Genomic DNA, 17,633 nt, shown 5'->3' with positions numbered 1-17,633 from the left:
TGTCAAAGGCAACATTATCATATTCTTGTTGCCTGGGAAACCGGCGCTGAGAGAGACAACGACTTAAAGCCTTCATGGTGTTTGAAGCTGGTAAACATGAAAGGTTATCCGTGGAGCTGTGAGACTTGGAATCCTAACATATATGAAAGGGTCTCATTGTTGGAAGCTTTTTTTTTATTTTTTGCAGCTCACGGCTCTCAGAAATGTTCCCTCTCTGTTGTTTGTTAATAGATTCAGTTCAGTGAAATTGGAACATGGCTTAGAGAGTCGCAAAGGTAACATGTCCAATCCGCCCTGAAGCGTGAAGATCAAGTTTTAACCTCAGCATTGTTTTGTTGTTGTGTAATCGGAGTATTAACAGATTCAAAAGTGTTGACATGAAATCAAGATGCTCATTCGAAGCCGTTGGAAGAACGTGACCCGGCAATTATTTAAAGATGATATCAATGACTACCTTAAAAAGAGTGTTTCCATCAGTGTGTTTATGATTCACTCTCTAAACACAGACAGTTGCAAAGTGTTTATGACAGACTGCTTTAACGATAACACTTTCTAATTGCACACCATTTATGTGAGGTTTCTAAGCTGTAAACAGTAGCTCTATTGATGCATGACACAGTCTTTATCTTTTCAGATAAGCTCCGCAGTCCATCACCTTCTGGAAAAGGTCTGCAAAAAATAAATAAAAAATGGTCTGAAATCCACTTAATATGACCTATCAGATTTTATGATTGCAAACTTGAATGTAAAAAACATGTATCAATGACCTATTTATATTTATATCTGCAATCCAGGTGGTATATTACAAAGTGGAAACCCCACAAGCATTTATTCATGTATTGTCAACATTTATAACAGCATTATTCCCAAATAAACACCACACAGCAATAAAAAGCCATTATTTACAACCAACAAATCCTTTACAAGGGATAGGCTACCTTGCCAGAAAGTGGCACCATCATTATTATTTTAGTGTCATTTAATTGTTGAAAGGCTTTCCCTTAAATAAAGACAATAAAGGGTCAGTGTTATAGTAATCTGGCCTGATATTCAGGTATATGCTGCGCCTATACTGAAAATAACACTTCCAGATTGACAATGACCTCAGGTTAGTTTTACATAAACAAAACGACCCAACAGTATACAAGCACAGGTGAAACCATTTATAGTCTGATTTTGTGCGCAGAGCAGTATGCACAAGTATTTGACATTGCACAAAAAATAATAATTTATAAAAAATAATTTTGCTGCTAGTCATTGACATATCCTAGGCTGTGATAATTTTTTAAAAAATCCAGTCTGTGTAGTATTTTGAAAATAATATATATCTTTTTAAATCTAAAAACATAGCATCATGGCAAAAAATGGCATTTAAAGGGTTAAAATGCTGAAAATTAATGAATATTTTATATTTATAATTAGGATTGATGTTGGTTAAATGAAAACAGAAACTAAGTTAATATTTGTATATAATATTTTTATTGCTTGATTTTGAAAAGCACATTTTGTGTGCAGAGTGATATGAGTAATATGAAAGCGGGCCCTACTTTAACCCTTTGAAACCAAGATCGACATAACTTTTCTTGAGATGCGTTAAGACGCCTTAAAACACTTAAAATACCAGAGCAAATTGGTTTGCTTTTCTTTGAAAGCATGGGGAAAAGGGCAAAAACCAACTTGTCGAGAAGTGTCCCACAAAGTGCAGGGAATTAGTAGATTTGGAAAATTATTTTTTTTTATAAAGCTAGGGAAAGCTATCTATTTCCCTAACTACGTTTATGCATTTTTTGTAATTTCTTTGTTTTTATTATTATTTGTTTTGTTTGTTTGTTTGCTTGTTGTTTTTATAAACATTTTTCTTTGTTTTTTTTTTTTCATTTTAAGGGTTTTTTTAAAATTAGTTTTTATAGGTTTCAGCTATTTTTTTAGGTTTGGGTTTTGGAAGAAATCAAGCCAATCTTGCTACAAATTTACTTATTTTTTTCTTAAGTAACAGCTGAATTCGGGATTTTTCCTTGTAACCTAATTGAGTATTTTAAATCTGTAGAGTCTGGACTTTTACTTAAGTGAGGGTTTAGTGTGTCTTCCACCTCCACAGTTATGTTAGCGGATGGCTATCTCTCACTGAAAACAAACAATGTAAATCACAGTCCATCCAGTGCTTTACTCCAGTTCCGTGTCTTAAGCCCGGTGCTCGGTGAAGTGTGACAGTTCAATCCGACTGGAGCGCCTCCTCCTGGGTTTCCTCCCCGCTCCCTCCCGCTGCTGCTGGTTGGCTACATTGTATCAGTTCCCACACGAAGAACCAGCACGGCACTCATCCAGAAACGGTGAATACGGGGGGAATTAACCTGGATGGAAAGCTATTCGCTGTGGGATTAATCACCAGAAGGTCGCGGGAGAGGACTGGACTTGTGTCGGGCTCGAGGCGGCGCCGATAAAATGCCCTCCGGACTCGGGGTGTTTTCGATGAGGACGGTATCTCGGAGTGTGATGGCAGAAGTCCAGTGAATCGCTGGCCTCCCCTCCTCTCTTGTGTTGGATGTCTTGGGGAGTGCGCTGCCACTGCTTTCTGGTGCTTCACTGTTTTTCAGAGCTGTTATCCTAACCCACACTCTTGATCTGTTGTTTTTTATGGAGTGCACACCACCATGGACACAAGAGGGTTTGGAATAGGAGTGGCTAGCTAAGTCGGTAAGTTACTACATTTCTTTCTTTTTCTCTCTCTCTGTCTCTCATTGTTGATAGTGCTACGACTCGTTAGCCATTTAACGTTAGCCTTGCGTGCAAAGCGAGCTGGCTAGCTGTTACACCATATAGCCAACACAGCATGCAGCAGCAGGCAAGCTAGCCAAGCCTGACTGCACTCTGAGCTCATTGTTTCACTCTGCCAGCTAGCGTACTAGTCAGATTAGCTCATTACACCGAGCTAAGATAGCCCCGTTAGCTTCGTGAAGTTCAACCAACGTGTAAACACGTAAAACGGGCAGTCGAGTAAACGTTGAAGCAGCTAAATGCTAACTATTGCTATGAGTGAACAGGTTCTAACGGTCAGCGCGAGGACAGTAACGTTTATTAATCGATTAAAATACACGCTCGCCTGCCTGTGTTTATCGTTTTAACTTAAAGTGAAACATTGGGCAGTGAAATATTTTACGTAAACATGAGTTTTGACAGTAGTTAAAGCTGCAGATTCCACCATGGTTGTCTACAGTGTTTCCCAAACTGGGCACCGGGGACCCCAGGGCATCCGTGAGGGGGTCACCCCAGTGTTCCCGGATCCCTTCGTATAAACCTGGTTGGTGAGGGCTGCCTTTGCAGTTCAAATTGTAAAAGAACAAAGGAAAATGTTTAAATTCTGGGTTCGCACGGTCATGGAAAAACATGGAAAAGTCAAGAAATTTCTCAATGTCGTTTTCCAGGCCTGGAAAAGTCATGTAATTAGTAAAGATCATTAAAAGTTTTGGAAAGGTCATGGGATTTTATTGTGTGTAATGAAATTAATTGTTGCAGTAGTCTTCTGAGGATAACCCTCATACTGGGGAGCACTGGGGTGCATTTTGGAAAGTGGTTTATATTGTATTAGGTTGTATATAAAACTGGGATAGTTGCTCATATTCTATGGGATGTTATAAAAAAAAATCGGTGAAGTTGTTCATATAGAATTGGAATCTAAATTTAAAATTAGGATACATTTTTTTATTTAGGCTACATGGTATTGGGTTGTATACAGAAATTGTATAGCAATTTATATATACATACATGTATATACACTATATAAAAAAGTGGGCATGATTGAATAAGTGTGTCCTTCCTACTTTTATTTTCAAACAAATATCTAAGTAGAATTAGTTTATTAAGGTTGACATACAGGTTCTGTATAGGCCTTTTTTTGTCTTTGTTTTTTATTGCACTTTGTTGTAAGGGTTGTTTGCTTTTATTTGTTTTGTTTTGTTTTGCTTTGGTTTTTTTACATCTTCGAAATAGAGATAAATTGACATTTCTTCTGTAAGTTATACCAGGGTTGCAAACCGTAAGCACTTTCTTTCATCGATTATTGGTTGATTAAGGAAAGCGCATTAAAAAACATGCAATCGGTCGATATTCATATTGAACAGCCAAATGTGATTCGACTGGCATAATTCTGAGTCGGGTACAGCCCTAATGTCAGGGGTAAATGTTGATATTCCCAAAAGCCTCATCTTTTTCCTCAGACACTAGCTTGCTAAATTGTTAGTCTTGGTAGCTTTAAGACACGGACAGCAGCGTCAGTGCCACGCAGTTGCATACATGACTTCTCATGTGGTACAAGTTTCGTTTGATCACAGCAAAAGTCAGTTAATTTTTGATCAAAAGCCTTAAATAACTACTGTGGTTAACACACGCTTAAGAGACTTTGATGTTTTGTTGTACGAAATAAAATGTCAGTAAATACCCTATAATACTTTTAGGCTTTTGTGTATCTTTAAAAAGGCAGTTGCTAACAAGTGGTTGAATCTCGCTACAGAACATCATCAAGCCAAACAGCGCTGAACACAGCTTTAGTCAGGTAGCGGTGGTGATGCGACAGTAGTGTAGTTCGCTTGTAGCCTAACGTTAGCGTTTTGCCTCTGGTGATTGCTTTGAACACTCAAGGAATTCTAGCTTGGAGAAGTTTAAGATAGCTGCAATCTTTAATTTACCGCTAGACACCACCACATCCCCCTAAATTTTACACACCTCACCTTTAAGGCATTATAGTTGGAGGATATTAAGCAGGGTAATAACGCACCCTGGGAACATAGATATGCTCCCTCTGCAGAGCAGAAAATGAAACATTTTTTACCAACGTGTCACTCTGAGGCTTAGACACAATGTGAGAATATGTGTGAGACTTGACTATTTGAACCCAATGTTTCACATCCACTATTGGTGCCACTGTTAATAACAGTTTGCTACATTTCTGAAACATCTAGAACAAAGTCTTCTCCAAGGGGACAAGATCTCATTAAAATGGTGGATTGTGGTGTAATAAATTTTGGGACCCTTCTCTTCAGATTACTCAGATTCTTTTTGTTGGCTTGTGTTGCTGGGGCTGTCCCATCTCCCCTGAAGTGAGTCATTCAATTAAAGTCCTTTTTTTTGGTTTAACAAGACCACTATGGGCTAACCCTGTGGTCTGTGCTGCTCCATAGAGTAAGACAGGACCACATAAAAGACCAGCCAAGTACTCTGCATCCCAGTACTCGGATAAAATCAGTCTAACTTGCAGAAATTCATATTTTTGTTCGGTAGTTAACTACACGCCATGAAAAGAGAAGTTTCTTTAAAATTGTTGCTAACGACAGATTGCCTTTAAATGTGTCAGTATTCATCTAAATCTGAATTAGCCATATTTGAATCTGCAAAATTACAGTTTTGTGTGGTTTCAAGTGTGAGATTTGCTTTTTAATTGCACGATGATTGTCGTTGTTCCTCCTTGTCATTGTTGTAATCAGTCGTTCACATATGTTATATGTGTTTCTGTTTTGACTAGTGCAACAGCTTAGTGCTTACAGTGCATTTCTTAAGGTCCCCCATCTGCCGTGATGAAATGAATGAATATCTAGACTTAATGAGTGTTAGCATTACCTTACGGACATAGTTGAGAGAGGGTCGATAGCCTCTGTAGAAACGCTAAAGTCAAATTGCTTTAAGTGTTAAATAAATTAGACTGCCCAATCTAGGCTGATACATGTGTTTATAGCTCATGGAAAATATGTTGGTTTTGCTGCATGAGAAATAGAGCTACATCATTTTGCTCATGAAAAAATCACGCTGTCGAGTCACAGTGAAGAACTCTTTTTTTTCTTGTTTGTTTGGTTGTCAATCTACGTTCTCCATGTTAGCTTTCATAGCACTCAGCTGAAAGCCTCAGTGCTTCCTTTACTCTGGATTTCACATCATTGTTGTGAGTTGCGTTGTGAGTAACACAAAAGACGAGTACTCTGAAATCTGATTTGAGCATATGGACTGAGACGCATCTGTAGAAATCCAATTGGGAAAGAATTCAAACCAACTCTGAATGTAGTTAGGGTATAATTGGCAAAAATCGCATATTTTTTTGCAGTCCTGTCTTTTTAAAAACCAGTACAATCTAGGGTTGCAGTGGAATACCAGTTTCAAGGTGTATCGTGGTAATAAAACTGTCGGTTCATACAGTCTACTACATCATACATCTGCATTATACGGTCTACTTTGCTTATCTACAGTATTGGAAAAACAGTATTGTGGTTTTATACGTATTTCCATTAATTCATCAAAATTTTAATTTCATATTGGGTCATTGTAACTGATAATAATAATTGGGGAAACTGTGATACTGAAATAATCTCTGAGACGGTTATTGTACTGTGAAATCTCACATTGTTGCAACCCCTATTGCCAAAATAAGGATTTAGACTGGCGGTACCCACCCACAGATTGGCAGGCAAATTTCTCCAACTGTTAATGTTTATTCAGATAATTGCACCAATCACCAAAGCGACAGAAAAGAAACTTTGAGTATTTGGTTGTCAACCGTTTCATTCATTCCATGAGAGCCTTGAACTTTTCTGGCAAATGCTGCAGTTACTTTGAAATATCATTTTGGCAGCTCCCTTGTCCGGGTGTGGTAATAACTCTGCACTGGCGACACTGATAAAGGAAAACCTGAACATAAATTTAGGCATGAGAAATTAATCTTAGCTAATCCGCTTTGTTCCAGTGTGTCTTGCTACAAACACGGCTGATTTACACCATTAGTATTTTGGAAGTTCTTAGTTTAACATCCAGATATCTCACTGCAGACTTGTGGTTTTGTAACTCTGTCAGAGAGGTTAGTGGGTAACAGCAGTTGGCTTGCTTGTTGGCTTGCTGTATCAGCCATTGTGGTCGTCGATAATGATTTCATTTGTCATACAGGAAGTAAGTTTACATACAGCACCTAAAAAATGCAGAAATTATTGTATGGGTTTGTCACCAATAAAGTGTTTCAGTATTTTAGCCATATAAAGCTATTTTCGGCCAGGTCAACTTTACTAGAGTCACTCTAATTTGTCAGCTGTGCCTATAAATGATTCAAGGCTTTCACTTATCCTGCAAGAGTGTTTGGTCAGTATTGATTCATTACTCACTTGTTTTGTATTGATTTTATTCATTTTAAGGGTGTTTTAGGTTGAGACCTTTTATTCTTCTCATATTCTCGTTCATAATGAATTCAATACAAGAGATGGTAATGTAACACCATCACGCCCAGAGGATTTCACATAGCCAAGGACTTTTGTTTTGTTCCTGAAATTGAAATTATGTAGCTGGCAAAATAATTGTTGGCACACTGGTGTTCCTGTTAATAACTGCAGTACTTCTTCAGAGCAAACATTTGTTCTTTTCTATCTTTTCTTTCAAGGAAACGGCAGCTCAGTGTGAAGCAGAGAGCTGCTACTGCTCCCTTTCCAGCTGACTACCTTTTCAAAGACAGCTCCTCTCCATCTGATTACCCTTTTTTTAGTAGTAATTTGTTCTAATCATTGTAAGGGTGTTGGGAGCCTTGTTGTAGCACGCCAGACATGTTTTATACTATCTGACAGAGTCTTAAATTTCCCTCCCACTTTACAATTGATAGCTCTAAGCTCCACACAATAGCATGACATTTTATCGTCGTCAGAGATGTTTGAAGTTGCTTGGATGAGAGCCTGAGGTGAACATGGGAGCAATGCCACTTGAGGAAATAACCATTTCCGCATTCACCAATTTGATTTTTGTGATAAGTGAGCTGCTGGGAAGTGTTCTTTTTCAATGGGGGAGCATGGAAACAACAAAAGCTATCACACAAATGTGTTTCTGTTGACTAGAAGGAAATACTAAGTTTCAAGGCTCGGCAAAAACAGTGTTCATTTTGACCAGCCGCTTACCTTTTTTTAAAAAAAAAAAATCTGTTCCACATCAGAGTGTGTATCAAAGAAACTACGAGGAAGAATAGAATTTAATAGTGTTTGTTTAGAGGTCCAGGGCATCAGATTAGTCCAGGACAAGGGGATTATGTTGGCTTTGTAAGGCTCCCGTTATCCCATGGCCTCACACCAGCTGATGGCAAAGTAAGAAAGGATTTAGCCTATATCCTTAAAGGTAGCTGGTAATTTGAAGGCTTCCAAGCACCTCAATAGCACCTGAGCGAAGTGTATACCCTCGTATGCACTTATGTTCTTATTTTTTTAGACGGCAAAAATAATGGAGCGCATGCTAAATGAAAAGGGTATGTATTCTTTAATTCCCTTATTGCGATTGTGAGTGTGTATTAAGCCTCATAATGTAGGTAGTGTCATTAGAAATGTTGAGATGAGATGGAGCACCTTTTCTGGTTAAAGACATCAGGGTTTTCCCAAGGTTGAGATTTATTTGAAGTGGTCCTCCCTAGGGGTTGGGCTTGTTTAAGCTCTGGTGGGAAGCTCCAACATCCAACGCTGGAGAGTCGGCAGAAAAACATCATTACATACATGACCTGACTTCCAGATGGTAGTGAGTAATTGTAAATTCAAATCAATGCATTGCACACAGCAGGCTTTTTCTACTGCATTAAACAGGAGGACATTTAGAAGAAAAATTTAATGCATAGTAAACATATTAAGATATTCTTTTTGGGGTAGATGTTAGAATTTTAAAGCCAGCCTTATTCTGATTTTAGCCCTCAAGATATCTGTTAATACACAGTAGAATTGCAAAGATCAAAATGAGATAAATTAGTCCACCGACTTGCCATGAAAAAAAATGGATGGATTGTACATTTCTGCAAACCATGGATATGTTATTTTTTCACGTAATTATAATTAAGACTTTAAACCATTTTTTAATGGAAGTATGTCTAAGCAAGTCTCCCTTTTGAAACTAAAATAAAGGCAGATTCTCTGTCCAGTTGCATTCTTTTCAGTAGTGTAGAACAGCAAATGTAAAAGGTATGATTATCGTTGACTTTCATATCATGGTATACCCTAAAACCGGTATATATCGCTGCACCTCTACTCTTATGTAGGAAAAGCAACCATGTCTTGGTAAAATAGTTATAAATAAAAAATCAAAAAAGGTTATTGTGCCACGTTTGGAGCATAAAAAGCTACTGAAAATGCAGCAATGACTCGATAAAACACAGCCGGTTTTGTTGTTTGTTAATCTTGAACAGTGGTCTGCAGCTTGACAGGCATGTTGCCTAGGTGACACTGTATCCACAGTACACCTCTTGATGCGTGAAACTCGCAAATGTAACGTATTAATGATACGCAGAAACGTACAATTCTAACATTTTCTCCTGGTGACTGGGCTAAATCTGCAACTATTTTGATAATCTATTATTCATTTCTTTGAGTAAAAATATCCAATGTGGACTCTCAAAAGTGTAAATTTGCTGCTTTTCTGTGTCTTAACATTACAGTTCAAGAAATATCTGTGGGTTTGGGTCACTTGATGGCATCACCTGCATACAAGGCCAAGTGATTAATTGACAAAATAACTGGCAAATTGACTGATTATAGCAGTAAGTTGCTACCCTTATACAGAGCCCAAAGCCATATTTTCATATAGCTGTATACAGCACATTTGGCCTAAAGTAGGCTCATATTAGACCTTGTTAAGTGCTGGTTTTAATGGTTGAATAGATCTGCATTAGAGAAAAGCCTGCATCAAAGCTTTGCTATAATGGGTGAAGTGTTTTGTATAGTGCTCTATAGTGTTTTGTGTAAAACTCGTTGTGAGAAGTTTCATCTGGAGCTGCTGCGGGTGGAACATTTGAACAGCGTTTGGATCGTCTCTTCAACAGGAACAAATGCTGAGGTTCAAATGCAGCTTTCAGCCAACAGCAGTGCTTAAGAGGCACCTTTCTTTGTGAACATCATTAAGTAAAATGGCTTGTTGCATTTTTTATTTGCTCTTTTTTCATGTTAAAGCATAGCGAGGCGTTTTTCTGACAGCTTGCGGTTTATTTAAGATGCAATGGGTGAATGTAGACAAAGGATCTGAAATGGATCTGCCTTTCTATAGTCAATATTGATCTATCCACCCATTCATCCGCACATCCTGCGAACTGTTGTGTTAGCCTATGTGAGAATATCACCTCCTTTATTGCCCGGGGCATCTATTTGTAATGTTCACTTGATGTGACAGTTGCAATTTGAGCTGTAAGGTTGTAAGACTGTATCATGGGTCAAGAAAATGCAACTCTGCTGTAGTTTTTATAGCACTGAGTGGATTTCTCACAAGTGAATTGCTAATTACAGCAAAAAAGCACACATTGAATGCTTGTTGCACAGTCGCTGCTTTGCCAAAGACTGGTGATCCATCTTTTCCTGGGATGCGGGCCCAGGTTACACTCAACTCTCCCCCACACAAGCTATAAAGATATTGTCAGCTTTTGTGGTGCAGCGAGTCTTGAGTGCTGCAAAAATGCTGTCTCATTTGCCTTCTTCGGTTTGAAATATCGCAATCTGTGTTCTTAGAAAGGAAACCCACAGTAAGAATATGTCAGTTTAAGAGGATTTTGATAGGATTGGTTTTATTTTTGTGCTGTTGCTGTGATAACAAAGATGGAAATGCAGTAGTGTGTTGAAAGGGATATGTCTCTGATTTTTAACCAGCTTTGACTCAAAACATTGTGGGTAGTATCTGTAGTTGAACTGTGGTAAACTTCCCTCCATCTAATAAGTGCCTAGATACAGTATGGCGAATCTTGGTAGTTATAATTAATAAAAACTTTATTTATACAGCACCCTAAAAAACAGAGTTTACAAAGTGCTTTGACAAACAAAGCAAAGGAGAAATGGGATACACAGACAGCGATACAACAACGGAGCGCTGAACAGTCCTGTTGAACATAAGCAAGAAGAAATTAGGGTAGAGTTAGAGTAAAATTAGAAACAGAGGACACATAATGCAAGACAAAGGACACATAATGCCAAATATAAAATAATACAAAGAAACAGACCAAAAACAACAGCAACAGAAACAATAAAAGCAATAAAACCACAAATAAAAGGAAATAAAAGAAATAAAACATGAATTAAAAAGGTAAAATAGATAAAAAATAAAGGAAAATACAATATAAAAAGATTGGTGTAGCTTTTCTACCTCTTGAGCAAAAGCGTCTTTTTTCTCTGTTTTCTCTAGTCATATAACACCAATTTCAAAAGTATTTGCATCTTTCTACTGCAGAGACAGCCTAGTTTTATGTGGAGACTTATGTGGATCTTAATATTGGTGAAATACTTCCTCAACACACAATTGCTTTCAGTACTGTCTTCATTCATCCACTCATAAGCAACATGACCTCGTTAATCACTCTTGCTTCGCTTGTTTTTGACACTGGTGATCTTTTCACTGGAGGTTACACACAGCAATTTCCCATCTACAAATGGCTGATTAATACACCAGTTTACAGGAAATGATATGAAATTGTTGTGATATTTTCAAGCTGTTCTACACTTGCAAAGCTAATTTGTTGACAGAAAGCAGAAATGCAGTTCTTCCAGATGCATGTCAGCTTGATTTTAGCTGTCTTTTAAAAAGATGCATTTTTTAGTTGAGCGTATTGTAGCACAAGTAAAATGTGATGTGTGGGAATTCCTGAGAGCTACATCAAAAGTTGAACGTGGTGGCAGTGGGTGGTTCTGAGACTCTGTCCCCGTTGCCCTAATCATACTGCAGAACCCACTATCATCTGCAGAATCAAAGGGAAACCGTTGTCTCTCGGATGACACATGCATCGCTTGTGATATTGACGAGTAAATGAGAGAACATCCACAAAGGACAAAATTGCTGCAGTCTAAAGTGGAAACAGATGATCAAGTGGAACTTCAGCACAAATGTCAATACTTTTAGAAAAAGTAGTCTTTTTCTTTCCACAACTGTCTTTAAACCAACAGAGTTCTGCTATCTAGTTTCAACTCACCGCCTGAGCACACATGGTAACAGAAATGTTATATCCATTTTACTTTAAAGCATTCCTATCAAAACGGCTTCAGTTTATAGACCACTGAAGCGTTGTAATTTCAGGTTCACAGTGATCATGTCCAGTTGTAAAAAATTAACAGGGATTAGAGACTTCAGTTGTATGATTCTCCAGAAGATAAATATCATGGGGCTCTTTTATTAGGCAATATGCATTTTCACTTGTTCAATAGTGGAAACATAGTTCTGAGTGTTTTCTGTGCTTTAGATTTTATAGTGAGGCTTCAAAACCCGTTCACATCTGCATTATCAGTTCAAAGAAATCCCCATTAAATCTTAATACAGCATTATAGTCACTTTTGGTGTGCTGTTACAGACACTTGTATTAATGCCCTTGAGGTTTGACAGTCATGGTTGGCCATTGGCCCTCGGCAACCACACTTAGACCATTGCCAGCCATTTTGTGTAGTCTGGTTGCGGTTTTTGGTAACCAACACATGGATTCTTCTCTTTGGCAAGAAATCTCGCACACAGGCAAATAAGATTTCTGCTGTTGTGTTGGTTGGAAATGGAAAAATATGTCCAACTCTAGTAGAATCTACACCTGTAACAAATTACAAATCTGATGAGGCTGTAGGAGGACATTATCTCTCCCTTTTAATTTTTTTCAATTAATCTGACAAGCTGATGGAATCTGATTCTCTTACTTGGACAGAAAATTGCATGTCATCCCCCGAAGGAAAATCAATAGAGAAAACACACATTAAACATTTCAGTCTCAAGAGTATAGATCCTAAACAAAGCTCAGGAATGTGGTGAGAAAAAACAGTTATTAGAAAATAACACAATAACACACACTTACAGTAATCCGACACATTTCATTCAGTCGCTATAGAAAAACAACCAGTAATGACCCTGAACAGATCACACGGTTTGTGCAGGCAGTGTGTTTTCTCCTGTCTTCAGTGCTATGATGCAAACTGCACATGATAAAAAAAAAAAAAAAACATTTGCCGTGTGGACATTTGTCTCAACAGTTAGAGAAGCAATCTTGTGGCTTTAACATAAGTGGATTGGACTGTCCTGACTGGTTTGGAAAAATATGGGTGGGTAACGTTTCACTCAACGGCTTAAGGCAGATTTATGCCTCTGTGTTGAGATGTTGTGGTATCTACGTGCAGGGCAACCGGTTACATGGAGACCACAAGAATTGTAATTGGACAGCTTTGTCTGCTTTCTGTTTTCCCCAACATTTTTCCATTGCTGGTAGAGTTTGTTGATGAGGAAGACAACATGGAGCAGGCTAAAAAAATGCTCAATAATCCTCCTTTTCAGTAATAGACAAATGTGTATTTTGTACTCTTGCAAAGTCATTTCCACTGAGAGCCTCTTTCTATCCAAGATCACCTTTGTCTATAGCAAAGGGGATAAATGAAGGCAAACCCTAATTACTAAAGGAGTATCATAAAAGCACAGCATGGCCTGATAATGTACAACATGTCCATGTGGTGAGGTAGCAGTCCACAGCAGTCGGCGGGTTAATTCCTACGCTGAACCATAAATCAGTTACCACGCCGAAGGCATCTACTGCAGGAGCAGTGAAACAACTCGACAGAGGTGCATAAATTCAGCTTTAGTGTTATTAGTTGTAAAGGGAAGTATTGGGATCCTCCAAGCAGTGTATATATCAGACTTAGTATGAATATGTAGCATGGCACTGCTGAAAAAGAGTATTTGTGCTACTGTGAATGGTTGTCGTAGGTCTAAGTTGTACTTTATCATAATATGCCAAAGAAAATAGATTACATGCTAACATAAAAGGGAGAATATGATGTCTGACAGTCTACCTGTTTGCTTTGCATTTTAATTTGGCAGGCACTATAAAAGAGGATTGATGATGTCGGAGTGAAAGAGAGCAGACAGGCATGCAGAATTTGAGAGGTAGATGGATAACTGACTGCCAACATTTACAATCTGAGGAAAAAGCAAGCAAACCTGGACTCTTTAGTTTTCATGGTGACGGAGCATTTGAGCTCTGACCTAGATGACTTGCATTTCTTTGCAGGTAAATGCGCATGTGACCTTGTCACTTCCTTTAACGGATGGCCTGTGACTGGAGCGTGGTGGCAGCAAATATGTAAACAAGACTGTGAGACATCGGAACATTTTCAAAGGCATGACTACTAGGAGTATAAATCACCAGTTTCATCACGACACGATATTTACAGATTCTTTCAACAATTATTTGACATTTTCCGATATCACAAAGTCTGCCAGGGATCACAGGCCCCTGTATTGAATCAAAATCATATCTTGGTAGACTTCGATCGATATGAAATAATATAATCTGCCCATTTAGCATAATCTGTTACATAAGAAGCTGCCCCTTAATGTTTTGCTTTTTCAAAGATAAAAAAAAATAACATCACATAGGTAATTCTTAATAATTTTAACTGGTCAAGTACAATACAGTTTATTTTAAATTGACTCCACTAAGACTTCTGACAGAAATGCATTTCTGACAGAAAGGCCTTTCTGGAAGAAATGTTTTAATTTTTACCAAATCCATGGTCTTTTTCCTGAAACTTCAAAGCTAACTGGTTTAAAGTCCTGAAAGCTAACTTTTTCCAACAGCCATAAAATGTGGATTAACAGCGAGACTAGACCAAAACAGCTGTTTTTTTGCCAGTCATCCACTGTTAGCGTAAGTATTTTAACACTTGTACCAGAGTTTAGCTTAACAATTTGCATGCATTATACATACTTTTTCTAACTTAAGCCACTGCTTTTCCCGACCGAACAGCACGGTTGAATTTCTGCATGCATATTTTTTTTAGTCTAACATTGTTGAAACAGAGCAGATAATGTTGCTGTGTTGCTGCTAGAAGTTAGTGAGGTGAGATGTTTGGCAGGTACGTTGTTGTTAATCCCATAGCATCATTGTGTACATATGGCGTGTGCGTTGTCTATTGACCGTAATTCTCTTTAAAATATTTCCACACTGCTGATATATTTCTGAGTAAACAGCTTTCTGCTTATTGTCTTTCTCTTGACTGATGCCATCATCTGCTTGCCACTGTTTGACAGTGACACAGAATTTCGAAATAAAGGTGTGTTCTAAAGATTACAATATGGACATGTGAAATTCCATCGTTGATCAATGAATTGATAAATATATCGATGCAGATCAGTAAATCGTTACACCCCTAATGATTACTTTGTTTAATAGAACACAATAAATCATCTATCTCTCCTAAGACTCCTACAGCTATTTTGCAACATGGAAACTGTGGTTGTGTGCAGCAATAGTGTATTCCAGGAGTTCAAGCCCAGTTTGCAGAGGGATAATGTCAGATGAAAAGTGGGAGTGAACATTGGTGAAAAGGTTACACAAACATCCAGCACCAACAAGCAATTATACAGTACTGGAGCAAGAAAAAATTATAAAGGCATCGTAAAACTCAAGTCTGTTTTTATCTCCATACTGGGTTTTACTTTTACTATCAGTGCTACTCCGCCTCTGCCTTACATCCATTTTCCAGCATTCCAAATGCCAGCAGTGATCGAGTGTGTGCGCAAGTGTCAGCACTCACTGTCAGATGATACTGCATACTTCTTAGGAGCTAGATGTCAGTTGCAAGATGAAGCTGCCAGAGGTGGAAGGAAGAAGGCCTATTTAATGTGATGTGCAAAAAAAAGAAAGAAAATAGTCAAAAAGATGGCTCAGTAATTGATTCTACGCCATCAGAAACTTGCAGTAATTCGGATCAATCATGAATCAGTTCCAAATTGGTACTTACTCCTGATACCCATCAATGTTTAAATGTGACACTTGTGCCTCTCAGGAAAAGATCACTGTTGCATTGATTCTGGAAAGCTACCATGTGAGAGTGACAACGCTATTTCAAGCCCTGCTTGTTGACTTGGCCTCTGTTAAGCAGCTGCTGGAAGAGAGGCAGGCAGTTATGTGAGGTTAATGGTTGTCCGTGCCCTCGCGCTAGTTAGACATTCACATGGCAACACCTCAACTGTCCATGGGTACAAACAGTAGTGCAGTGTATGAGTCACCCAGCAGTGAACTGTTGTCTTCTCATTGCCTGGGTCCAGACCTTGGAAAACGCCCACTCCACTGAGGTCAAGTTGACTGACTCGTCTGGCATTGTGACACGAAACTGCAGTTTCTCAGTTGATATAAAAAACAATCAACGAGTACAGTGTGGGCACTAGCATTCGGTTCATCAGTGCCATGGGCAGAAGATGAGTATATAACAATAACGAGCGCTATACAGGGTTGCGCAAACATTGGTTTATTTTTATGGTGGCCTACCACGATCAAAACATTTGCTGTCAAGAATTGGTTTTATATTTTTTTAAGCTGGACCGTACATTAGTCATATTTGAATACTTGTTCGATTGATGATTGCACAACTCTCTCTGAGCTCAGAGCATATTCTGGGCACAGACGGAGCAGTGAAATTGAAACTTCGCCATTCATTATGCTGGGTCTTAAAGTCTGCAGCAGCCATCTATCTGATCAGATCTAACCAGATCAACAGATAAATTATTTTTCCCAAGATTCAAACTCTTCAAACTACTGGGACGGGAAAAAAGATCTCATGGCGACGAGCTCCAGCTGCTGTTCACGGATCAGCAAAAATGTCTGAATTTAGAGAGGGGATACAACTGCTGTATGCTGGGGGCTTTTCTAAATCGTCATCCTTTTGCAATATCGCCAGAGATCTTAGTTTAATGCACTTCGCTTCACTTCACTCTTAAAACCCTGGCAAAATCAGTATGTTGGCATGGCTATGCGTCAGTATAACAGTCCTGTATGTAGCATTTAGTGGCATCGAGCGATGAGGTTGCGGTTAGTAACCAACTCAAACATGTGGCCGGCATGACAATGAAAACTGCCCTACTCAGAGCAAATCCTACATCCTACACACTTGACCTTTTAAAATGACATTAGACTTAGCAGATACATTGGTCTCTAGTGATTGGTTAGGGAAAATTGAATCCCCCTCCCCCACAGGAATCACTTTAAGTGGATGGGAGTGTAACGAGTTGACATTTCTGTCTGTATCAGCGAAGTCTTCTCATATTTAGACCAGTGTTTGCTGTGTGTGTGTTATTGTTCCATATTACAGATTTCTACAGATCAGTAGGTTAGTAGAAGATTCAGTATGGATTAAACTATTTTACAGATTGAAATGTCAAGAGAACTTCCATGTTGATACTATTAGTCTGACTGAATGTCTTGTGTGCAGATGGTTATTTCAGTTTGCAGTACGTTTGCTGGAATCTCGCCTGGCAGGCTGCCTGTGCAGGAATGCATGTAATAAACAATACACAAAAGACTGAGGCGAAGAAGTAGTGTCTTTATCTTATTCTATTATACACACAGACCCATAAAGACACACACACCCAGCAGTGTTAGACAAGGGACTGTCTGCTCCTCAGCCTCAGGCCTTGTCCTTTCACAGCTCTTCCTTTTCTCATTTGTCAGTCAGTGTTCAAGTAGAAAAACAAGCCTTCTCTACCCAACATGTTTATTTAACTCGTCTGTTTACATTCTGGGTTGAGGAGGAAAACATCAATATGACACTGACTGACTGATGGATTGGTGGGGAAAATATTTCACATGGAAATAGGGATTATAACAATTGTTTTCAATTAATAGTTTAAAAAAGATGAAATACACACAA

At 38.5% G+C, this 17,633-nt stretch overlaps 1 protein-coding gene across 3 annotated transcripts in view; it reads left to right on the top strand.

Annotated features, from left to right (window-relative positions):
* Positions 1-2,292: 2,292 nt before the first annotated feature.
* LOC121946717 (zinc finger protein 609-like) overlaps positions 2,293-17,633 on the top strand; it is a 109,123-nt gene continuing 93,782 nt past the window's right edge. For all 3 annotated transcript variants that reach the window (XM_042491447.1, XM_042491455.1, XM_042491438.1), the window contains exon 1: positions 2,293-2,694. The gene's annotated coding sequence lies outside the window, so the exon portion shown is untranslated. The remainder of the gene's footprint in view (positions 2,695-17,633) is intronic.

Source organism: Plectropomus leopardus, chromosome 1 (genome assembly GCF_008729295.1).
Source record: "Plectropomus leopardus isolate mb chromosome 1, YSFRI_Pleo_2.0, whole genome shotgun sequence".
Classification (NCBI taxonomy): Eukaryota; Metazoa; Chordata; class Actinopteri; order Perciformes; family Serranidae; genus Plectropomus; species Plectropomus leopardus.
Note: the sequence above shows the minus strand (reverse complement) of the source record. Positions and strands in the feature narration are given on the sequence as shown.